The sequence below is a fragment of the Castor canadensis genome, chromosome 11 (assembly GCF_047511655.1).
Source record: "Castor canadensis chromosome 11, mCasCan1.hap1v2, whole genome shotgun sequence".
Lineage (NCBI taxonomy): Eukaryota > Metazoa > Chordata > Mammalia > Rodentia > Castoridae > Castor > Castor canadensis.
Window position 1 is genome coordinate 69929925 of NC_133396.1, and position 27079 is coordinate 69957003.

Genomic DNA, 27079 nt, shown 5'->3' on the forward strand with positions numbered 1-27079 from the left:
TATGAGGATAGGTAAGACACCCAAAAAACTAGATATCATTTGTTGCCCTCAATGCAGAAAACTGAAGCAGATACTTTAAAGCAACTGAGACCAATAGGAGAAGGGGACCAGGAGCTAGAGAAAAGGTTAGTTAGAGAAGAATTAGCTTAGAAGGTAACACACATGTACAGGAAATCAATGCATATCAACTCCCTGTATAGCTATCCTTATCTCAACTAGTAAAAATTCCTATTATTGCTTATACTCTGTCTTCAACAAAATTAGAGATAAGGGCAGAATAGTTTCTGCCAGGTAGCGAGGGGTAAGTGTGCATAAACTGGGGGGAAGGAAGGGTGCCAGGGAAAGGGGAGAGAAATGACCCAAACATTGTAAGCACATATGAATAAAATAAAAATTTTTTTAAAAAGGTAAATGTTTTAGGAGATAAATATGTTTAACCTGAACTTACATTAGGTAATATTTATATATTTTGAACATTACATGGTACCCATTAGTATGTATAACTTTTATGTTTTGATACAACAGTTAAAATTCATAAAACACAAATCTTTAGGTTTTAATAGTTAAAAATTTAACAAAATCAATTTAAATTAAATTAGCAGATACTTTAAAGCAACTGAGGCCAATAGGAGAAGGGGACCAGGAACTAGAGTAAATGTTAGATCAAGAAGAATTAACCTAGAAGATAACACACATGCACAGGAAATCAATGCAAGTCAACTCCCTGTATAGCTATCCTTATCTCAACTAGCAAAAAGCCTTGGTCCTTCCTATTATAGCTTATACTCTCTCTTCAACAAAATTAGAGGTAAGGGCAAAATAGTTTCTGTTGGGTATCGAGGGGGTGTGGGGGAGAGGGAGGGGGTGGGGGTGGGTTACAGAGGGGGTGGGGAGAGGGGGGAGAAATGACCCAAACATTGTATGCCCATATGAATAAAAATAAATAAATAAATTAGCTTATAAGAAACGTTATGCTCATCTCTGAAGTACTTATATTTCAAATAAGATTGTACCAAAGTAATTTTTATCTAATAATTTTCAATGTTTTGTCTTACATCTATGAAAATTGAATAGTTTATTTAATCCAAATTAATATTTTGAAAGTGTTCAGAAAAATATTTTCATAAGGAATGAATTTAAGGATCTTCTAATAAAATAGGGCAAATATGAATAAATTTCTTGATTTATAAGAAACAGCCTTGAAAAAATGAGTATGGTATCTAGAAATAGTACCAGGTTATGTAAGAGTTATATATAACCATGGCAAAATAATAAAAATGGTTTATTTGTAGTATTAAATATGTGCATTTGTACTTGGAACTTAGTGATACTGAAATATCTGCATTTGTAACATATTCTATTTATAAAATAATATAAATTCTTTTTCTAACAAAAATATCTTGATATTTCACATTTAGCTTAGAAGTAGTTATGCCCATCCATTATTAAATAGAAAGCTAAAGTAATCACATGGATAAAAAACAAGTTCTTACAAAGTATGGAAAAATGAAATTAAAACAAAGCCTAAAGACTCCCATTCTGAACCTAAGAATACTAATTAAAGCAATTTTTCAATTATGCTGGAAAGATAATGGACTTTCATATGATGACAATGTGACAAGGATGACTCAGACTTTTGGTATAACCATGTAGTCAGCAGAGACTTAGGCAAAACTGTTGACAGGAGGGTGTGAATCATGTGCAGCTAATCAATGGCACTGATTTTTAATATAACTGCCTTGTGCTGGATTAACAATTTACAAGTAGGGCCCAAGTTAACCATGAATCACAATTCCTTTGTTCCTAGGTTCACTCCAATTCTCACAAAGTTTTCCCTTGAACAATTGCAGACGTCAGTAGTTTTCAGACATTTTTATTACCTTAGTTATTCCTAACTAACCTAAGAAGCAGATATGTCAAAGCCACACTTCAGTGAAAGTTACATTAAAAAAACAAGATTCAAAAGAAATTATTCTATATTATAATCATCCCCAGAATACTTCTGAAATACAAGATTCAAGGTATATCTTAGGGAATTTTGGACAAATTGTTTTTGCGTGATTCTAAAGTTCTGTATGAACTCATCTGAGCCACCTTTGTTATATGCTACTTGTAAATAATACGAGTGTCTATATTTAAGAGTCCCAATTCTTCACAATCTCTCCCATATACCAATGGAAGAGATTGAAGACCGAATCTGTATGCCATGTTGATATCTATTCAGTTCTTTCCTTTTACCTTCCTTCTTCCCTCCCTCCCTTCCTTCCTTCCTTCTTTCCTTTTGCAAGGTGGTATAAATTACTACACACATTGTTCTGGTGCCTTGATCAAAAAGCATAAAAACTCAAACAACCTCAACCACCACCACCACCACCAAACCTACGGCATTCTTTCATGTGTACTGATCAATACTTATTTAAAGGAAGCACTCCACGAAGAGTAAAGGTATGTTGGAGGAGAATCTTCATCTAACTGGGATCAGTTATCAATGCTTAGATCCAGTGGTGCCACACAGAATTAGTAATCATCAATTTTGAATTGTATCTTCAAACATGTAAGCATGTAGTTACATTCTACAGGGTTTGCAAAACTTTTAAAATATAGTTATTCAGAATTAAGTAGGGTTTTCTAAATATTGTAACAAATTAGTTTTTATTTGTTTCACAATTAGAATCTATTAATCATAGTAATTAACAAGGCTTCTCATATCAATGAAATAAAAACATATTTAAAGCATGTAAAGTAGCTATATGTGTGAAATTTTAGCTTACAATGATGGTAGACAATTGTAGAACATGTACTTTTTTAGTATGCACATGGTGACATGTAATAGAGTTACAACCAAGAGATATCTATACATTTGAGTATTTCATTTCTTGTAATTCACTTAGAATGGAATAAAAAATGGAATTTTCTTTCCTTTCAATTAACCTATATGAGGGAAAGCAGTCTTGAGAAGTGTTTATCATACTAGTAGGAAGATTTTTAACATAGGATAGAATATATTAGCTAAAAAGTGTACATTCTAGATATGTTGAGTTTGAAAGATAGCTTCTTCCGTTTTCATTTCAGAATGAGGTAATTATAAGACTGATTAGTTAAAATTATAAATAGAAGATCCAGAACTGGATCTAAAGTAGTCATTTGAGCCTTTTAAGTAAAGAGAAGTCTTTCAAGTGAACCACATATAATTCCTTTGTGAAAGTATATTTTACTTTGTATTTTTATTGGAGGCCACACCAGAAGTCACAGTAAAGGGAGCAGAGAAATTTACATTTTTGAGAGGTAAGCATGAAATATGAGTCTTTCAATGTGATTATTATAGGTTATCAGTTTAATGAAGCATCAAAAATTTAGATTCACACCACATTGGATAATATTCAAATGCATATGACTAAAATACTCAAGGTTCTATATCAATACAGAAATGAAGCAAGTTATTTGTCATCTTCATGAGCCACTTTGGGAAAAGGAAATCTTCTCTAAAGCTAGTGAATAAGTGTATGTGTCTGTGTTTGTGTGTGTGTGTTTGTGTGTGTGTCTGTATTTGTGTATAATCTGTGACACCCATTCAGAAAACTGAAGATATATTTAAGAATTTAAGAAACACTGCAAAGAGACTGCAGAGTCTTGGTGATAAATAATACCTGACCTTATCAATGACTATGTTTTTCTTTAAGCAACATATTTAAAATTTGTGAGCTCAATATCTATTTAAGTAAGCCCATGGAAAAAGAAAGCATAGGTGTATGTAAGGTTGCCAATATAATATTCCAGTATTCTTTGATTCTCCTTATCATGCATTTAAAACTAAGCTTTTTATTTAAAACATGTTGCTTTTGTAGATAATTATCAGTGGCCAAAATCCTGAGAAAAATACAGTGCAGAAGACAAATTCCTTGATGGTTTTTGAAAGGTTTTGCTTCTAGGAGAACTGTGTTTCCAGAAACATGCAGCAGGAAGCTCTTGTACTTTAAGTACTGGCTTATACAAGATAACACTTTGCTCCTCAAAGAAGGCAGAAAAATGAATTCTGGAGGTATGTGATTTTTCTTCACAAATACTTTGCATATCATCAGTGACAAATGTAATTTTCATGGGTAATACTTTAAAGCAACTTACACTTTAATGACTACAGTATGTGTCTTATTTATACATGCATATATACTTGCAATTTATGATATAGCTTACAAAAATTAATATTTTGGAACATCAAGGAAAATAAAATGGAAAAGTTAGCTAAAGGAAAATACTCTTCCCAAATCTGACCTATGATTGCAGTTAATTTGACATATTCTTTTTAACAAACATTTTAAAGTAAGTCATAGCAATTGTCTGCAGAAAGCTTCAGGATTATGAAGTGGGAAGCAAAGGTTAGAGGCAGCAGAGCTCTGCCAAGACTTCTTCCTATACTCCCTATAACTAACACAAGGGTGAACCTTCTTTTACCTTGATTGTGTGCATGTATATTAGTAATCAGCCTTGAATAGGTGGAAAATTCACAGAGTTTTAAATATGCAGTTTCTTGGCACAGTGAAATTATTGTCATATCCATGTATTTCTGCTGAATGGTACAATCTATGAAAGATATAATAAGTCACAAGAAATGAAATTAAAGTGGAAACTAAGTGGATATTTCAATATCAAGGAATATTGATTTGAAGCTTTGTACTTTAATTGAAATTATGTGATTGGGCTACCTTGTCATGTTTTGTAAATATTTAAGTGATATATCATATTTAAAAGGCTATATCATTTTAATTTTTGTCATTAGGCCTATGCAAATTTTGAACACTCATCCTTGGCAATTTGCAAATGTTATTCTGATATTACTTTGATACAAAGCTTCCAAGATTACCCCAACATATTATTAAATTTTTAGTTGTTTTAAAACATTATATATGTCATTTAGTCCCAAATATTTTTATTGGCCCAAAAATAGCCTTAGGATTTGTGCTTTGGAGAGAGATGAAATAGATAGATATAGATGTCGTAGAGACAGATATAGATACAGACATAGCTATACATAGATATACATATAGAGGTAGAGATATCTGTTGTGATCAAGGGAATCTGAAGAGATGCCATTTGCCATTAAAACTTTATTGTTTATTGTTAGATATTCTGAATAATTTTCTTCTGTAAAGATCACCATTAACATAGTGAAATAAATTTGCATTTTACTATCAATAGGAAATGTGTTATAAAATACTACACACATTATAGCAGTTTCATAAAAAATATTTCATACACAAACATACCACAAGAAACCAAAACTATTATGTTACTATTTCTAGTTATAGTTTAATACAATATTTTACTCCTTTCTAAACTTTATTTGAACAATTATTCCTATTCAAGTTGGTATTATATTAAAATGAAAACTAAAGTTCAAAACCCAGTTCTACCAAAAAATAAATAAATTAAAATTTAAAAATTGAGAGATTTGATTACATGAAACCCAAGAACCATTATATCAAATAAAAATACTTTTATAAGACAAAAATAATTTATATTTGTAATATTTAATATAAAAAATTAACATCTCTATATTCAAACTAAGCTATCAATAGAAGCCAATAAGAAAATAATGTAGAAACCTAAAATTACTATGGGCAAAAACATGAAAAGACAATTTGCAGCAATAACATTCAATGGAAATGTGACTGTAACTTGGTACACTCACATTCTGAAAATGAGATACTGCAAATGCTGCCATGATTGAAGTTGTAAACTATTGTAAATACTTTTTATTCAATATAGGTAGGAAGATTTCATCAAATATTTATAAGTATGAAATCAATGTAATCTGTCACAAGTCCACCTAAGCAAATAAACAACATCCAAACAGCTGACCAAAGAAAGGGCCCTGGGATATCATAGACAAGAGCTAAGATATGGGCAGGAAAACTGTCATGGAAGGACAGGGTGACAGTGAATGCAATTCGTGTTCAGTAGGAACTTGTTCTCTGTGACATGTTGAAAGCATATTGAAGAATATTAAGCATGGAGAAAATGCTTAAATCAAATATATTCTATGTTAATATATTTTCCTATCTTTTTTCATGACCCAACCTGGCCTTGAAATCATGATCCTCCTACCTCAGCCTCTAAGGAGCTGGAATTATAGTCATGGGCTCTTGGGCCTAGCATTTTCTTATCTTAAATTTTACTTTTCTATATAAAATGTATTGCATTTAAAAATACAGAGACATGAGTTTCTAAATAGACATGGAAAAGAATATTTTGCCTGTAGCTCCCCAAACTTCTTTAGGACCCCATAGTTAGTAAAGGCCTAAGGCAAAAGCAACCCTAAGTTGTTACCATGACAACTACAAGCCTAACTTAGTTCCTCATTGAGAAGTGTTCTCTGCCTGGCTCAGGCCAAATCCTCAGACCATACTTAGAATAAGAAATGCTCCTAGAAGAAATTAAAGTCAAAATCATCAGCTCATTTATGTGATTTTTAACTATTACATCCCTTCTTTATGTAGGTGTTTGATACATGCATACATACATATATGGGCTATTGAATGCTGGAAAGAACATAAATAATTCCTTGGCAGTTTGGACAAGATTTAGTGGAAAAGCTGAGAAATTTCTGTTTGCATAAAGAAACCAACAATGTTGTCTTTCTAATGAGAATTGACAAGGACAAATGCCAGGTGTTACTGGACAAGGAATATGAGGGCATTTCCCACATGAACTACCTGAGCAACCACCTTTTTATCCGTGTATAGAAATAAACACCAGCATGATGATGGAAGAGTTTCATATCCTCTGTGCTTTGCTTTTTCCAGTCCTGCTGAAAGTAAACCTCAACCATGGATAATGTATGCTGGGAGTAAGAATAAGTCCAACAGCTGAGCTAACACAGGTGTTTTAAAGAAGTGGTGGAGACCTAACTTAAGAATGGTTATGTGAGAAACTTGGCCTTAGCTAATAATGTGAACTTCTGTGCCTTTAAAGTATTTAAAATTTTTGACCATACTGAATCCAGACATAAATATTTATTTGTGCCTTGTTTCCTATAGTAAAGGAAAAAATTCTTCATTTGTGCCAAGTTTGGACAAAAAGGAAATGGTCTTATAGTAATGAACCTTTGTAAAATGTTTCCTTATATTTGTAATTGTGTAATGGGCTTCCCTTCTCCAGGGACTTTTTGTACTCCTGTGACTTACTGTTCAGAACTTATTACTAACAAGACAAATGAATGGGAAGTGGATATTACACTGTGATGGACAATACTTGAATTCACACCCCCTACAACTCTCCTTTATCCCTCTTTTCTCCCATTCCTGGAATAGTTTCAACTGATATGATTTTTACATTTTCATACACGTGTGCATAGTATTTGCACCATATTCACCCTCCTAGACCCTTTCTCTACTTCCTTCCCCTCTGACTGGTACCAACCCCCCATTCAGGACCTGTTCCACCCTCCTTTTCCCTGATTTTGTAAAAGAAAAGCAAAATGACATTTTTGTCGTTAAAGATAACTACACAGGTAGTTTCCTTGTGACATTTCCATGTATACATATTATAGCCTGAATTGGTTCATCTCCTCTATTTCTCTATTTTCCACCTAAGTCCTCTCCTTATGGTGATTTCAACAGGTTTAAAAATTCCACATTTATTCTTGGATAGACAGTATATTAACCATATTTACCTTTTTAACTTCTTTTACCTTCCCCTTCTTGTATGTAGCCTCCTCTTAGTTTGACATGTTTTTCATACAATTGCTGTATTTGTATTAGTTCTATATTTCACATAGGAGAGAGAACATGCAGCTTTTGGCCTTCTGAACTTCGTTTAAGATGATGTTCTCCAGCTCCATCCATTTACCTGCAAATGACAAAATTTCATTCTTCTTTGTGGCTGAATAAAATTTGGCATTACCAAAAATGTACTAGTGCAAGAAAAGAAAAAACTACTAATCAGAATACAGAGTCCCAAATACTCACAAAAACATGCAGTCACCTGATCTTTGATCTAATTAAGTAGAAAGATGGCCTTATGTTAATGGTACTAGAAAAATGAGATATTACCATAAAATTAATACAGCAGATTATTTCATAGCCTTCAATATTATGAAAAAGTACCAGACAATAAGTGATTGATTTGACTCTACTAAATGTCACAGTCTATTCATTAAAAGTTAGAAATTAGAAAGGAACATGTAAGCCACACAATAAAACTGTACATTTCAATATGATCTATTTCCTCAATATTCACAGAACTCCATGAAATGGTAAGAAAGGTACTGAAGACCCTGCATACATGGAGAAATGCAATGAGTAAAAGTAAAAAAAGGTGTTCAATAGCACCAGCTCTTAAGAAATTAATAATTAAAACCATGATAAAACACTGCAGAAATGCTAGCATAGCTATTAAGAAGACTGACATTTGTCGATCGGGAAGTATTACAACTGGTATTTCTTACATTTTTGGAGTAATCAGAAATGGGCACAATGAACTTGAAAAAATCCAGTGGTTCAGCTAAATAAGCTGCTACCCTATGACACAGCCTGGATCTAGGGTCAACAACTATTATACCATGAGATCAATAATAAAAATCAGTTTTAAAAACCTCATCAAAATAAAAACCTCATCAACGGTAGAAAGGAGAAGTAAAATTCCATTGTCTTCATTTTCAAAAACACTACATTGATATGAAAATGTTAAAAATTCTGCTACATATAACAACATGGGAACAACACAAAGACTTAAATTGCATATCTTGTATAATTTTATTCATTTGAAGCTCGAGAACAAACAAAATTAATGCCTACTGATAGGATAAAAGGAATGTATTTAAGTTATTGATATTTACTGGGAAGGGGCATGAAGTATATCATTTGGAGATGACAGTATTCTATATCTTAAACCAAAATGACTGTCTCATAGATGAATGCATGTGCAAAACATCACTGAGATTGACTGAATCTCAGTTGATGCCTTGTTTATCATAAAGGGATGTTGCAACTTAGTTTGCTAAAGGAGGGTTCAGTTAACAAATATGAGACAGGGGTTTGAAGTGTAACTCCTTAGCACAGTATTGCTCAGCATGTGGAAGGCCCTTGCTTTCAATCTACAATGTCACGTAGTAAACATGTAAATGTGAAACAAATATTTTAAGATTAAATTTTACATAAAGTGATTTCAAAAAAAGCCAAAGAGTAAGATTTTTGAAACTTGCAGCTTAGATATAAATGAAATATAGAATTGTCTTTATTTTCCTACTAAAATCATAAATTACAACTCTACCAATGGATGTTTTCAATTTTCTAAGGCAATTTCATAATTCTCCATATGGGATCGGCATTATTCATTAAAAAGAAATCTTTTGCTGTTTATTAATAAATCACTATCTGGATAATGGTATTATAATGTTTTGATGTACTGGGTTTGAACTCAGAGCCTTGCACTTGTTAGGCAGGCACTCTACCACTTGAACCATGTCCCCTGTCCATATTTCTTTAGATATTTTTTATATAATGCCTTGCTTTTGCACAGGGTTGGCCTTGGACCAAAATCATCCTACCTTTGCCTCCTGCATACCTGGAATCATCAGACACATGCCATCAGGCCTGGCTTGTTTATGAGATAGGCTCTTACTAACCATTTCTCTGTGCTTATCTGGAATCATGTTCTCCTCTCCATCTCCCAAATAGCTAGGATTACAGGTGTGTAATCTTAGTACTTGGCCCTACTAGTCATTTTTTCAAATATGTAGTAATATGGTTTGAATAAGTGTCCCCCTGGAAGTCTATGTGTTAAACACTTGGTCTCTAGCTAATGAAGTTTTTGGCAGCTGATGGAGTCTTTAGACCATAGGGGCACACTCTCACTCTCAAACCCTGGCCATGAGTTGAGCAATTTCACTCTTCCAAATGATCCCCACAACATTGTGCTATAGGCCCAAAATCAATGGGGCCAATTGGTCATAGACTTGAACTTCTAAAACTATGAGCCAAATACATATTTCCTCTTTGTAAATTTGTTATCTTACACATTTGCTCCACTTATAGAAAGATGATTAACACATACAGTTTTTATGGTTTCTAAGTCTGACACTACCTGAAATGGACAGAAGAGAAGATAAAGACCTCTCCTTAAAAAACTATGATTCTATGTTAGTTTTCTGATGAGCCTCCATATTGTTCCCAGAATTGTACTAGTTTACATTCCCACCAACAGTCTATGAGGGTTCCTCCTCATCTTCATGAAAATTTAGTGTTGTGTACTCAATAGCCATTCAAACAGGAGTGAGGTGGAATCTGAATCTGGTTTTGATTGGCATTTCCTTGATGGGCAGGAATGGTGAGCATTTCTTCATGTGTTTTTTTTTTCTTTTTCTTTTTTTTTTTTTTTTTTGGCCATTTGGACTTCTTCCCTTGGAAAAGCTTTGTTCAGTCCATTTGCCTGTTTCTTCATTGGCTCATTGATTTTTTGTGATTTTAGTTTTTGAAGTCCCTGTATATTCTGGTTATTAATTCCTTGTCAGATGTATGACTGGAAAAATTCAAAAATGTCGCCCATTCTCTGGTCAGCCTCTTCAATTTAGTGACCCTTTTTTTTGTTGTATAGAAGCTTTTTAATTACACGAAGTTCAATTTGTGGATCCTTTCTCTTAGTTTTTGAGCCATTTGAGTTCTATTTAGGAAGTCATTGCCTATGCCTATTGCTTTAGGTGTATTCACTGCTCTTTCCTGCACTAGCTTCAAAGTTTCAAGTCTTATCTTTTTTTATTATTATTATTCATAAGTGCATACAAGGCTTGGGTCATTTCTCCCCCCACCCCAAACCCCTCCCTTACGACCCACTTTGCCCCCTCCCTCTCCCTCTACCCCCTCAATACCCAGCAGAAACTATTTTGCCCTTATTTCTAATTTTGTTGTAGAGAGAGTATAAGCAATAATGGGAAGGAACAAGGGTTTTTGCTGGTTGAGATAAGGATAGCTATACAGGGAGTTGACTCACATTAACTTCCTGTGCATGTGTGTTACCTTCTAGGTTAATTCTTTTTGATCTCACCTTTTCTCTAGTTCCTGGTCCCCTTTTCCTATTGGCTTCAGTTGCTTTTAAGGTATCTGCTTTAGTTTCTCTGCATTAAGGGCAACAAATGCTAGCTAATTTTTTAGGTGTCTTACCAATCCTCACCCCTCCCTTGTGTGCTAAAGCTTTTATCATGTGCTCAAAGTCCAATCCCCTTGTTGTGTTTGCCCTTGATCTAATGTCCACATATGAGGGAGAACATACAATTTTTGGTCTTTTGGGCCAGGCTAACCTCATTCAGAATGATTTTTTCCAATTCCATCCATTTATCAGTGAATGATAACATTTCGTTCTTCCTCATGGCTGCATAAAATTCCATTGTGTATACATACCACATTTTCTTAATCCTTTCTTCAGGATACCATATTTTCTTAATCCATTTGTCGGTGGTGGGGCATCTTGGTTGTTTCCATAACTTGGCTAATGTGAATAATGCTGCAATAAACATGGGTGTGCAGGTGCCTCTGGAGTAACCTGTGTCACATTCTTTTGGGTATATCCCCAAGAGTGGTATTGCTGGATCAAATGGTAGATCCATGTCTAGCTTTTTAAGTAGCCTCCAAATTTTTTTCCAGAGTGGTTGTACTAGTCTACATCCCCACCAACAGTTTAAGAGGGTTCCTTTTTCCCCGCATCCTCGCCAACACCTATTGTTGTTGTGTTTTTTGGCCATTTGAATTTCTTCTTTTGAGACAGTTCTGTTTAGTTCACTTGCCCATTTCTTTATTGGTTCATTAGTTTGGGGAGAATTTAGTTTTTTAAGTTCCCTATATATTCTGGTTATCAGTCCTTTGTCTGATGTATAGCTGGCAAATATTTTCTCCCACTCTGTGGGTGTTCTCTTCAGTTTAGAGACCATTTCTTTTGATGAACAGAAGCTTTTTAGCTTTATAAGGTCCCATTTATCTATGCTATCTCTTAGTTGCCGTGCTGCTGGGGTTTCGTTGACAAAGTTTTTACCTATACCTATTAACTCTAGAGTATTTCCTACTCTTTCCTGTATCAACTTTAGAGTTTGTGGTCTGATATTAAGATCCTTGATCCATTTTGAGTTAATCTTGGTATAGGGTGATATACATGGATCTAGTTTCAGTTTTTTGCCAACTGCTAACCAGTTTTCCCAGCAGGTTTTGTTGAAGAGACTGCTATTTCTCCATCGTATATTTTTAGCTCCCTTGTCAAAGATAAGTTGCTTATAGTTGTGTGGCTTCATATCTGGGTCCTCTATTCTGTTCCACTGGTCTTCATGTCTGTTTTTGTGCCAGTACCATGCTGTTTTTATCATTATTGCTTTGTAATATAGCTTGAAGTCAGGTATAGTGATACCTCCTGCATTGTTCTTTTGACTGAGTATTGCCTTGGCTATTTGTGGCCTCTTGTGTTTCCATATAAATTTCACCATAGTTTTTTCGATCTCTTTAATGAATGTCATTGGAATTTTGATGGGAATTGCATTAAACATGTAGATTACTTTAGGGAGTATCGACATTTTTACTATGTTGATTCTACCAATCCATGAGCATGGGAGATCTCTCCACTTTCTATAGTCTTCCTCAATCTCTTTCTTCAGAAGTGTATAGTTTTCTTTGTAGAGGTCTTTCACATCTTTTGTTAGGTTTACACCTAGGTATTTGATTTTTTTTTGAAGCTATTGTAAATGGAATTGTTTTCATACATTCATTTTCAGTTTGCTCAATGTTAGTGTATAGAAATGCTAATGATTTTTCTATGTTGATTTTATATCCTGCTACCTTGCTATAGCTATTGATGATGTCTAGAAGCTTCTGAGTAGAGTTTTTTGGGTCTTAAAGGTATAGGATCATGTCATCTGCAAATAGAGATATTTTGACAGTTTCTTTACCTATTTGTATTCCTTTTATTCCTTCTTCTTGCCTAATTGCTCTGGCTAAGAATTCCAGTACTCTGTTGAGTAGGAGTGGAGATAGTGGGCATCCTTGCCTGGTTCCTGATTTTAGAGGGAATGGTTTCAGTTTTTCTCCGTTAAGTATAATGCTGGCTGTAGGTTTGTCATATATAGCTTTTATAATGTTGAGGAACTTTCCTTCTATTCCTAGTTTTCTTAGAGCTTTTATCATGAAATGATGTTGGATCTTATCAAAGGCTTTTTCTGTATCTATTGAGATGATCAAGTGGTTTTTGTCTTTGCTTCTTTTAATGTGGTTTATTACGTTTATTGATTTTCATATGTTGAACTACCCCTGCATCCCTGGGATGAAGCCTACTTGGTCATGGTGAATAATCTTTTTGATGTGTTGTTGAATTTGGTTTGCTATTATTTTGTTGAGGATTTTTGCATCAATATTCATTAAGGAGATTAGAATATAGTTCTCCTTTTTGGAGGTGTCTTTGCCTGGTTTTAGGATAAGTGTAATACTGGCTTCATAAAATGTGTTTGGCAGTTTTCCTTCCCTTTCTATTTCATGGATCAGTTTAAGGAGGGTTGGTATCAGTTCTTCTTTAAAAGTCTGGTAGAATTCAGCAGAGACTCCATCAGGTCCTGGACTTTTCTTTTGGGGAAACTCTTGATTGCTGCTTCAATTCCATTTTATGTTATGGGTCTATTCAAGTGATTAATTTCCTCTTGGTTCATTTTTGGATGATCATATGTATCTAGAAATCTGTCCATTTCTTTAAGATTTTCAAATTTATTTGAATATATGTTCTCGAAGTAGTCTCTGATGATTTTTTTGGACTTCCATGGTGTTTGTTGTTATCTTCCCTTTTGCATTCCTGATTCTAGTAATTTGTGTTTTTTCTCTCCTCATTTTAGTCATGTTTGCCAGGGGTCTATCGATATTGTTTATTTTTTCAAAGAACCAACTTTTTGTTTCATTAATTCTTTGTATTTTTTTTTTGGTTTCTATTTCATTGATTTCAGCTCTTATTTTTATTATTTCTCTCCTTCTATTTGTTTTGGGATTTGCTTGTTCTTGTTTTTCTAGGAGTTTGAGATGTATCATTAGGTCATTGATTTGGGATCTTTCAGTCTTTTTAATATATGCACTCATGGCTATAAACTTTCCTCTCAGGACTGCCTTAGCTATGTCCCATAGGTTCTGGTAGGTTGTGTTTTCATTTTCATTTACTTCCAGGAACTTTTTAATTTCCTGTTTTATTTCATCAATGATCCATTCTTCATTAAGTAATGAGTTATTTAGTTTCCAGCTGTTTGCATGTTTTATGTCTTCACTTTTGTTGTTGAGTTCTACTTTTACTGCATTGTGATCAGATAGTATGCACGGTATAATTTCTATTTTCTTATATTTGCTGAGACTTGCTTTGTGCCCTAGGATATGATCTATTTTGGAGAAGGTTCCATGGGCTGCTGAGAAGAATGTATATTGTGTAGAGGTTGGATGAAATGTTCTGTAGACATCAACTAGGTCCATTTGATCTATTGCATATTTTAGATCTTGGATTTCTTTATTGATTTTTTTGTTTGGATGACCTATCTATTGATGAATGGGGTGTTAAAGTCTCCCACAACCACTGTGTTGGTGTTTATATATGCTTTTAGGTTTTTCAGGGTATGTTTGATGAAATTGGTGCGTTGACATTGGGTGTATACAGGTTGATGATTATCATTTCCTTTTGGTCTATTTCCCCTTTTATTAGTATGGAATGTCCTTCATCTTGTTTGATCAATGTAGGTTTGAAGTCTATTTTGTCAGAGATATGTATTGCTACTCCTGCCTGTTTTCAGGGGCCATTGGCTTGGTAAATCTTCTTCCAGCCTTTCATCCTAAGCCTATGCTTATTTTGGTCATGAGATGGGTCTCCTGTAAGCAATAAATTGTTCGATCTTCCTTTTTAATCCATTTCTTCAAGCAGTGCCTTTTGATGGGTGAATTAAGTCTGTTAACATTAAGCGTTAGTACTGATAGGTATGTAGTGATTCCTGACATTTAGTTGTCTTAGTTGTTTGAAGGTTTGATTGTGTGTACCTAAGTTGAAGTTACTCTCTACTGTGTTACTTTTTCTTTTCCTGTGGTTTGGTGCTGCCTGTCTTTTCAGGGTTAAGTTGGGTGTCACTTTCTGTGTGCAGAATCCCTTGCAGATTCTTTTGTAGTGGTGGCGTTGTGGTCACATATTGTTTTAGTTTCTGCTTATCATGGAAGACTTTTATTGCTCCATCTATTTTGAATGATAGCTTTGCTTGGTAGAGTATCCTGGGGTTGAAGTTATTTTCATTCAGTGCCCGGAAGATCTCACCCCACGCTCTTCTTGCTTTTAATGTTTCTGTTGAGAAGTCTGCTGTGATTTTGATGTGTTAACCTTTGTATGTTACTTGTTTTTTCTCTCTTACAGCCTTCAATATTCTTTCCTTAGTTTCTGAACTTGTTGTTTTAATGATGACATGTCGTGGGGTCGTTCTATTTTCATCTGGTCTGTTTTGTGTCCTGGAGGCCTCTTGCATCTATATGTGAATATCTTTCTCTAGATTTGGGAAATTTTCCATTATTATTTTGTTGAATATATTACACATTCCCTTTGCTTGCACCTCTTCTCCTTCTTTGGTGCCCATGATTCTCATGTTTGGTCTTTTGATGGAGTCGGTGAGTTCTTGCATTTTCTTTTCACAGGTCTTGAGTTGTTTATTAATAGTTCTTCAGTTTTTCCTTTAATTACCATTTCATCTTCAAGTTCTGAGATTCTGTCTTCTGTTTGTTCTATTCTGCTGGATTGGCCTTCCATTTTGTTTTGCAGTTCTGTTTCCTCCTTTTTTCTGAGGTTTTCCATATCCTGGGTGATTTCCTCTTTAATGTTGTCTATTTTTGTTCTGAGTTCATTTATCTGTTTATTCATCGTGTTCTCTGTTTCACTTTGTTGTTTATACATTGCTTTTATGGTTTCCTTTATTTCTTCTTTTACTTTTTCAAATTCTTTATTTTTGTTGTGCTGGAATTTCTTGAGTGTCTCCTGTACAGAAGTTTGACCCTATCCAGTATCATCTATATAAAATTCTCATTGAGTCCTTGTAGTATGTCTTCTTTTAAATTATTCCTTTTGCTTCATTGGGTCCTTTGGCATAGTTTATCTTCATTTTGTTGGAGTCTGGATGTGAGTACCTGTTTTTTTCGTTCCCCTCTCGTTCCTGTACTAATTTTTTGCTGAGGGGAAACTGGTTTCCCTTTTTTTTCTGTCTTCCCATCATTGTCTTTGGTTGTGTTACTGTCCCTGTACTGTGTGCAATTAAGTATTTTCTACCTTGCAATAATAACAATGGTAATATTTAGAATGGAAGGGTGAGCTGAGATGGAAAGCAAGAAGTTAAAGGAAAGGGAAGAACAAATACACAGACAAGAAGGAGAAAACAGAACAAGGTATCAGACAAGAAAGTTTCAAAGGTATAAATAGGGAGTGTTAGTGTACTAATCGACAGTAAGCTGAACAGACATTAGAGAGACAGAGAGAGGATTGAAAATCAAAAATAAAAAAATAAAGATAAGAATAAAAATAAAAAGTAAGTAAATTAAAGAAATATCTATATATAAAAATAAATTAAAATAAAAAGAAAGTAGAAAATTAAAAAAAAAAACCAAAAAACCAAAAAACCTCTAAGTTCAAATGCAATGAAGTTTCAGTCTTAATAATTTGGATGTCCAATCCTGGAGATGGTGCCTCAGATGTTGTTCTGTAGTTGTCTCATCAAAGGGGATGCATAAAGTAGGATAAAACTACACAAACACACACACACACACACACACACACACAAAACCCCACCAAGTGTCCCAAGTTCAAATGCAATACAGTTTCAGTGAGTTTTTCAGCATGCAGTTGTAATTTGTTTGTTCTCTCATCAAAGGTAGTGAGAAAAAGAAAAAAAAAGAGTCTGGAGACAGTTCTGAGAATGGTATCTGCAGCTGTGGCTTGCCTGCCCGCATCTGTCAGCCTGCTGTTGCTGGCAGCATTATTTATGCAGATCTCTGGGGTTAGCTTATCACTCACCTGGCCCCGCAGTCTCAGTTTGCTCAGAGTTCTCCTGTGCAGGAGCCTCTGCTACAAACTTTCCCCTTTCCAAACACACTGAGAAAGGTGACACTGCACCCGCATTGTCAGGCATGCGTGTTTATTTACAGTTCATGTGGGAAATGGGTCTCCCCCCTCTCCTGTGCAGTTTTCCTCCCACCTCCACTTCAGAGGCTTTCCTGCTCCTGTGTTACTGGGCAGTGCTGCTGCTCCTGCCAGCCGACATGTTTGTTTACAGCTCATGTGGGAAGTGGGTCTTCCCTCCTCTCCTGTGGAGTTTTCCTCCCTCGGCCACTCTCACAAGCTTTCCTGCTCCTGGTTGCTGGGTGCATGTCCCTGCTCCCGCCGGAGCCTCTCCAGCCTGCCCAGCTTGTTTATTTACAGTCCCGGGAAGGATTCCCTTCCCCCAATCTTCAGAGCTCTGTGAGCCCCACCCTCTTTCCCGCATGTCTTTATTGCTCTTATTGCTTATTAGTCAGTTTCTCTTTTTTCCCCAGGTGGAGGTCTGTCTGTCCAGGGGCTGTGCTGCTCTGGCCCAGGCTTGTCTGTGGGAGTACCACAGTACTGCGAAGCTCACCTGGTTCACATCTTTCCAAGCCATCTGGGCACGGGCAACTGGTGGCCCGGGGGCCCTCCTGGTTTCTCCATTTAACGTGAAGTGGAGATTCTCTGCGCCAGCTGGAGGTTGGAGGGGTCAAAGTTATGCCTCTTCTCAATGATTATGCCTGCAAAGTGTGTCTCCAGCGTCTCTCCAAGATTTCATTATAGGAGGCTCGCTTTCTGCTTCCTCCCTCTAGTAGCCATCTTGGAATCCCCCCTCAGGTCTTATCTTAAGGTCCTTAATCCACTTTGAGTTTATACTTACACAAGGTGAAAGACATGGATCTATTTTCATTTTTATGCAATTAGATATCCAGTTTTCCCAGCCACTTTTGGTGAAGAGGCTATCTTTTTTCCATCCTATGTTTTTGGCACCATTGTCAAAAATCAGGGGCATAGTTTCATGGATTCAAATCTGGGTCTTCTATTCTGTTCCATTGGTCTTCATGTCTGTTTTTGTGCCAGTACCATGCTGTTTTTTATTGCTATGGCTCTATAGTATAGTTTGAAGTTAGGTATTGTGATACCTCCAGCATTCCTCTTTTTCACAGTATTGCTTTGGCTATTTCTGTTCTTTTGTGCTCTAAATGAACTTTAGGACTGATATTTTAATCTCTGTGGTGAATGTCATTGGAATCTTGATGGAGATTTCAATGAACATGTAGATTGCTTTTGGTAGTTTAGCCATTTTTACAATGTTGGTTCTACCAATTGATGAGCATGGGAGATCTTTCCATCTTCTGTAGTCTTATTCAATTTTTTTCTTCTATGGTTTGTAGTTTTCATTGTAGAGATCATTTGTTTTCTTTACTAAGTTTATTCCTAAGTATTTTATATTTTTTGAGGCTATTGTAAATGGAATTGTTTTTCTATATTCTTTCTCAGTTTGTTCATTCTTGGTATATAGAAAGGCTACTGATTTTTTAAATTGATTTTTGTATCCTGTTACATTGCTAAATGTGTTTATGATGTCTAGGAATTTTATGGTGTCATTTCTTTGGTCTTTTAGGTATAAGATTATATCACCTGCAAATAAGGATCATTTGACTTCTTCCTTTTTTATTTGCATTTCTTTTGTTTCTTCTTCCTGTCTTATTGCTCTGGTTAGGAATTCCAAAACTATGTTGAATAGCAGGGGAAAGAGTTGACACCCTTGTCTTCTTCCTAATTTTACCAAAATCACTCCTATGGATATATCTAGAGGAATATAAATCAAGTCACAATAAAGACACCTACACACCTTTGTTTATTGCAACATTATTCACAGTAACTAAGCTATGGAAATAGCCAAGATGCCATACCGCTGATGAATGAAGAAAATGTGGTATTTATATAGAATGGAATTTTATTCAACCACAAATAAGAATGAAATTTTGTCATTTGCATGTAAAGGGATGGAGAAGCTCATTTTGTGTGAAGTTAGCCTGATTCAGAAAGCCAAGGTTGCATGTTCTCTCTCATATGTGGAATTATAGATCTAATAAAAATATAAGCAATATTAGAAAAACAGGTCACTCTAATGGAAAGTCATAAATGAGAGAGAAAGAGAGAGAGAAACAGAGAGAGAGAGAGAGAGAGAGAGAGAGAGAGAGAGAGAGAGAAAGAGTAAAAGAAGAAAGTGAGTATGGTTGCTATACTTCCTACACAAGAATGTACATAGAATTTTTAAACCTGTTGAAACCGCCATAAAAAGGGGACTAAAGTAGAAAGATGAACCAATTCAGGTTACAAAACACATATACATGTAAAAGTCACAAAGAAACACCCTGTACAGCTATCTCAAACAAATGAAAAGTCATTTTTTTTTACATAATCAAAGAACAGGAGGGTGGAACAGGTCCTGTCTGGGGTTTGGTACCAGTGGGAGTGAGATAAGGAAAGGGTGTAGGAGGGTTAATAGGGTGGAAATATCATATACACAAGTGTGTAAATGGAAAAATGAGAACTGTTGAAACTATTCCAGGAATGGGGGAAGGAGGATAAACTAAATGGTGCAGGGAGTAAATTCAACTATGATATAATGTAAGAATTTTTGGAAGTATCACAATATACTCCCCTACAACAATAATAAAAAGTAAATAAAACTATGATAAGAACATTTAAACTTGAAATTATAAGTACACAGTTCAATATTGTTAACTGTAGGCACAATTTGGATAGCAACCATGAATAACCACATTCAAAACTGAACTGCCTCACCCTGCTGGGGGAGGAGCTGAGAAACAGCTGCAGCCAAAAGGTAACAGCTATCAGCTGGGGAAATCAATAGCTCTGACCACCCTGCATGATCTTGCAAAGCTACCTAGCCTCACAATCTCTATTTAACTGGTATACAGAAAAACAAAACACTAGTCACAAGAGAATCACCTGGTGAGACTATGTCAGAGCTTCTGCTTATATGACAATAAGAGGACTGGATGCTGGAGGAATAACTCCAGAACTTAAACTAAAACTGAAATTCTATTGTTCCCGCACCTGGTGTTTTTTGTTTTTGTTTTTGCTTGTTTTGCCAGGTTTTTTGTTTTTTGTTTGTTCATTTTGTTATTGTGGGTACTCTATTTTTATTTCTATTCCTATTGTCTCTTTTTTCTATACTATCAACTTTACCATCATCATCTTCTCATCCCCATTCTCATCCCCTTCACTCTCCCTTCTTCTCCTGTGCTAAAATCCATTGCTTTCCTTCCCACAACTAATTCTACCCCTTCTCACTCACTCTCTCCCCTTGCTTTCACTCTCATTCTCTCCCAGCCTGTCACCAGACTACCTTTTCATCCTACACACTCATTACCCACTGACCAACCTACTATACCAACATTACACAACCCCAAACCCTTGCAATCCCTGGCACAAGCACCCTCCACTACAACAACAGAAATAAATGTAAACACACAAGGACCACAAAAACCAGCAGGCCTTCACTGCTTCCCACCCTCACCCACCCCTCTTCCCAAATCCCCTTTTAGTGCCACCCTATCCAACTCCCCAAATTGCTATAGCTAGCCAAACAAACATTAACCCTCCCAACTCACACTACTTACAGATAATTACCACCAAGGGACCTTCTATATAGCATATAAACTACTGGTTGGGTATTGAACCTGTGAATTAGTTATTACTAAATTACACCCAGACCAGGGACAGAAATAGCACACCAACCTAACTAAGAACCAAGACAGGCACAAAACAAAAATTAAATTAGGGGAAAGAAAACAGGTGACTAAAACCACCAACTAACCTATCAAGAACATAGTTGCACAGTACCAAGTGGAGCAATGGGAAGAACAAAAAGGGATGGAAACCATGTTCCTCAAAAAAATTAATTTAATACAGGATTCAGAGGAAAATGAATAAAATGGATACCCAGCTCCTGACCCCAACAAAACAAAGATAAACAACACCAAGGAACCCAGAAATGCCCTCAAAAACATTTCCAAAGAAGAAATCCTGCAAGTAATCACTGAGAATTTCAGGGAGAAGGTACTAGACATGGTCAACCAAAATGTACAAGATGCACTAAAGAAATTTCAAGATCCCAAAAATAAAGAATACAAGAAGATACAGAAATAAATAAATGAACTCATAGTTGCCCTAAATAAGCACCAAAGTGAAACAGGGAACTCTATAGAGAGATAAATGAATTAATGATGAAAACAGAAAATATTAAAGAGGAAGAGACTCCTGATATGGAAAACCTCAGAAAAAAGAACGAAACAGAAACACAAAACACACTGGAAGTGCACTCCAGCAGACTAGAAAAAGCAGAAGACAGAATCTCAGAACTCAAAGATAAAATAGAAGTTAAAGAATAAACAACAGGAGGTAATGGGAAGAGCCCATTATACACATAAGACTACTGATGAAATCTGTCAAATTCCTGCTACCTGATGGTGGTAGGGATGCAGTTTAAAATCCCTAGCAGGTCGAGAAGCATCAGGAATCTGCTTACAATTTTGAAGCTTTACACACCCTTCCACACAGAGCTCATGGCATAGAGGGACTAAAAGAGACCTCAAGCACAAGTATTGAAGTCTGAGGGGGAAGCAGGACAGGAACATCTACATTACCCTAAGACAGAAAGGTCAGCAGTGTCTCCCACCTGTGAGAGCATGAGGAAGACACACCAAGGGAGACCCAGTAGGAAATTGTGCATCTGTTCAAATATTACATTAGATAGGTGCCTGAGAGAAATCCACCAACATTTTAAGCCACCAGTGAATGAAACATGACCAGAGAAGCTGAAACTCTACCTACCGAGGATTAACGTCTCTGTGTGGTGTCCCAAGGCTAAATGCTCAAGGAGCAAAGGGGACAAGCACACAGGTATTTGATCACCCGGCCCTGGCAGGTTGCACTGGAGCATCAAAGGCTCAGCAGGTGTTTCTGAGGTACCATGCAGGGGCCTCCTGCAGCCTGAGGGTCAGGCAGGATATCTGCAATCCACATTCTAAGAACTACAGAGGGAAGATTCTGCTGCTGTCAGCCAAAAACCCAACCCAACTCCAGTCACCTAATTATGCTAAAGGTTGACAGAAGAGAAGTATGACCTTTCCTGAGGAAGAATAATATTATTAAGAGTAAGATGTTAACATCACTTACTTCAGTTTCCATCTTGTGCTGGTTTATATTGATTTTATTTTTTAACTGATGGATAATGATTACACACATGTACCAGGTACAGCATGATATTTGGATACATGCACACTACAAAACATTACACTCACAACAAATGTTATGAAATATTTAACAAATGTTATTAATATGTGGAATAATATCAAGAAAGAAAAGAGTCAGCAAAGTCTGATACAGAGGTGCAATGTAGTTTGGATTTATCAGGTGGATATACAGACATATATATGTATACATTTTAAATCTAGTATAAATGTATTTAATGGCTCAGTGCCAAAGTAAACAACTCTGTGAAAGTAAAGAAATATAACATTGAGATAAAAACTATAAAATAAGCCAAATTGAAATGCCACAAATGAATAATACTTGATTGGAGATGAAGAATATTTCAATAGACTTATGAGAATACTGGACAAAACAGGGGATAAAAGTCAGTAAGTTTGAAAGTCAATCAATCCCAACAAACCACACAAAGAAACTTTGAGCCAGGTATGCTTGTGCAGGCCAATAATCCCAGCAACTTGAAAGGTGAGGGCAGGAGAACTGTGAGTTCTAAGCTAAGGCTGGCAAAGTAAGCAAGACCCTATCTCAAAAACAAAATACAAACAAAATAGTTTGGGGCATTGGCTCAGGTAGAAATAGAGCACTAGAGCACTTGCCTGGCACTGGGTTCAATCTCCATTATCACAAAGATGGGGGCGGAATACAAAGGGTAACGAGAAGCAGCAAGTAAATTTGAGAGTTCAAGAAGTTGGGCATGGTAGCATCTACCTATAAGCCCAGCACTTGGGAAGTGGAGACAGGTTTATGGATTTGAGGTCAGCCTGTGTCACACACAAGCTCCAGGACAGCCTGGGCTACATAGGGAGACCCTGATTCCTAACAACAAGCAAACAAAAACATGCCACCAACACAAAATAATGATCTTGACATAATTAAAACTCTTCTGTTACAATGAAATTATAGTGCCAGGAAAGACAAGAGGGTTAATGGAAGAGAAAAAAAAACTTTGAATGGACAATGTCTACAGATTTCCTCAAATTCAAAACATAAACCCATAGATACAAAAGGCTCATCAGATCAAGAATGACGACACATACCAGTGAACATACATATGTGCCTAGCTAAACAGAAACCTGACAATCTTCCAAAAATCAACCAAGAGAAAAGAAAGATATCAAGAGTAACCAGATACAATTAAACAAAAAAAATGATGACTGACATTTATTAAAAATACAGATAAAGCAAATATGCATTCAAGTAAACAAACAAAACCAAAACACAGAGGAGTCAGTGTGAAAAAATATTTAACATAGTGAGAACAAATAACAATTCTTAACATAGAATTCTAGAACTGGTGGAAATATTCTTCAGACATAGACATAAATAGAAATACTATAGAAAGACAAATATCAAAAAAATTTATTTAGAATCAAACTGCACTGCAACAAATACAAATAGCAGTTCTTTAAGTTAAAGGAAAATTCTGATACATAATGAGTAACTGAGTGAAGATTTTTCAGAAAAAATAATCATTTTCTCTCTGTCTCTCTCTCTCACACACACATACATACTCACAACACACACACTTCTTACAGTTAATCCAAATATATTTCGTGTATATAATTGAGTTGTTTCAAGTCTATGCTGAGTATTTTAAATAGGTTTATGTAATGTGCTTATTCATCTGGTTCCTAGCTCTGTCTTCCAATGAGACTTACTAAAAACAAAACCCCTCCCTTATGTCCTAATATTTGTTTTTAAATAATATTTACCAATAAAAGGATCATGGCTACTTGAAGAAATGGCTAATTCTAGGGTTGGGTGAGGGGAAACACAAGACAAGCCTGGAGAATCTTGTATTGGTAGAACATAGGTAATATGGAGTGTGGGCCATTTGAAAAAGTATAATTCACAAGGAGGAGATCTGTGCCTATATTAGTCAGTGCTATGGGGGTGTCAATAGTAGTACCAAGAGCCAGGAGCTCCAATGCCTTAGGGTAGAGGAAGATAGCTCCATTCAAGAAGAAAGAAGATGCCCTTTGTCCACTTCGTTCTTATATTTGAACACTCAATATTGCATTGGTGAGAATGAGTTCACTCTGTCTGCTGACTCTCTGGAAACATCCTGGCAGATACATCTGGAAATAATGTTGTAGTAGCTATCTGGGCACCGCTTAACCCAGTCAAATCAGCACATAAAATTAACCATCACAGGGTCCTTATTAAAAAGAGGCCAGAGAGCTAGTTAGCCCTAATTTTGTCTCTGATGACAAGTGAGAACTTGTCTACAACTAAGAATCACTAGAACTCTCATTCACACTTGCCCTGAACTGAATTTCTGTTGTTTCTAAGTCACCTAGTGTAAGATAGTTTGTTGCAGTAGACAAAATTATTTTAAAAAATCACCCCATGTCGTGCCTAGAATCTTGGTATTTTTAATGTGAAGATACTTTCTAATAAGTACTGTGCCAAGGTTAAATCTGGTCTCCAGCAGGCCTGCTTCCTCTCCAACTTTAGAATCATCTTACCTTAGTTTGAATATAAACCAGAGTTGTTAGGTCTTCTTAAAGGAAAAAAAAATGAACAATGTATGTATTTTGTCTTTGTGGGAAGATGTAGGTACTAATAGCCTTCAAAATCTATCTAAAAACTTTTAACTTTATGCATGTCATTCTTTAACAATTTTAGAAGTAATTTTAAAGCCCCTGTCAAATTAAACCCATTCTTTGTTCATGGTTATGCTTCTGTTTAGTTGTTTTTTTCTTACTTTATTCAATGCAGTTCTATTTCTGGTGAGCCTTGTAACTATCTAATGAATCCTGAATATTGCTTACACAAAATACAGAATCTTTTGGATAATGTTGCTTGCCTACAAAAATGTTTTATCTTCCCTCCAGTAAGTCAACAGCATGTGGACTGATCACTGTTATCCTCGTCTGGCCTGGTCGAGGAAATTTTTCAGCCCTTTAAGGCTCAGTTTGCTTCCATTTTATTTTTCTCCTAGAAGTTTATGAGCTCATAATATTACTCATTAGAAGGCCTAAATTTTCACATTGAAGTCATTTTCCCACTTTGTATTAAACTAATCATTGATAGCTCTTTTCAAAATTTCAGTTTTGTATTGTGAGAGCCTTTGCTCAGATTTTTAACCTATTATACTGAAAATAGCCATAATTTGTCAATTTTGTTGAAGGAATAATTTAGTCACATACCTTAAATTTAAAGCTCTTAATGGCTTTTTCAGTCCCTAAACATTGACTTCTACTGATGAAAATTCCTGATTTCCACCTCTTTGCCAGTACCATAGTTGGCATATACTGCAAGTATAAAAATATGTGCGAATGTGTGCTCACCTGTCTGAGAGCTGAGCCTCTCCAGCTTTCATTGCCATAGAAATTCTACAATTTCTTGTCTCAAACCCTTTTCAGATGCTTTTTGTGTTTTATTACCTTTCTTTTGTTTTATTTTCAGCAGATTAATTGAGATATAATAAACATACCATATAATTTACCCATTCTGATTCAATGGTTATTATATAGTCATACAGGAGTTGGACGACCATTACCAAAATCTTAGAAAGTTTTTGTCACACCAGAAAGAAACTGAGTTGCTATCAATTTATCCATTCTGGACATTTAAAATAAATGGAATAATACATGGTCTTTGTTGACTATATACTATTGCTTACAGAAAATATATGCAAGCATCTGTATTATTAGATGCAGCCCTGCTGTAGAATGCTTTATTCATTTTTATAATCATACAATATTCCATTTATAGTTAGACCATGTAGTTATATCCACTTGTCTGGTGATTGATGTCTGGGTTATGTCCACTTCCTGACCATCATGAATATTGATGCTATCAACATTTTTTTGCAATGTTTTATATGGGCAAATGTTTTCATTTCTCAGAATGGCATTGTCAAGTCTACAGGAATACTATGTTTGACATTGTGAGGAGTCCACAAATTATTTTCCAAAATGGCTAGACTATTTCATATTCTGATTTGTACTGAGTAATAATTCTGGTTTCTTCACAGCTGTGTCAGTCATGGTGGTGGTAAAATGACATCTCATCATGGGGTTTATTTGCATTTTTATATTGACTAATGATGTTTACCATCTTTCCATTAATTTCTATACCTACTTTACTCTTTGTGGAGCAATTTATTTATATCCTTGATGTTTTTAAATTTGTTTATTTTTATTTTTGGCATTGTGACATTTATATATTCTAGTTTAAGTTCCTCATCAAATATGAGTTCTAATTATTTGATTTGCAATTAATCTCTACCCTTTGTGAGTTGATGTTAATTAATTTTAATGCCTGTATTTTCTTCTGTTTATTTAGGTGTTACTATAGTTTGCATCTGGAATTTCCCCTCAAGGCCCATGTGTTAAAGGCCTGGTGCCTAGCCTGTGGTACTGTAGGGAGATGGTGAAGCCTTTAGAACTTGGCACCTAGAGGAAAGATGGTAGGTCATTGAGACCATGCCCTTGAAGGCAATATTGAGATATTGGCCTATCCTCTCTCTTTTTGCTTCTGAGATGTCATGAGGTGGACAGTTACATCCCCCAACTGATCCTGCTGCCTTGATGAACTGTGCCACTATAAGCCCAAAGCAGCCAAACCAAGTGACCAGAAACCACAAACTGTGAGCAAAATAAATCATTTCCTTCTCATTAGCATATGCCTTCAGGTATGTTTTGTCACAGAGATGGAAAACTAACAGAAGTTTTTTATCCATTTGGAGTTTAGTTCCCCTTTCAGGATGACATGAGGCAGGTCTCCATCT

The 27079-nt window shown here is 35.5% G+C and overlaps 1 protein-coding gene and 1 pseudogene across 1 annotated transcript in view; both read left to right on the plus strand.

Moving 5' to 3' along the window:
• LOC109674272 (thyroid receptor-interacting protein 11-like) overlaps nucleotides 1-27079 on the plus strand; it is a 939645-nt gene that overhangs the window by 93610 nt on the left and 818956 nt on the right.
• LOC141414009 (glia maturation factor beta pseudogene) lies at nucleotides 6639-6943 on the plus strand (annotated as a pseudogene).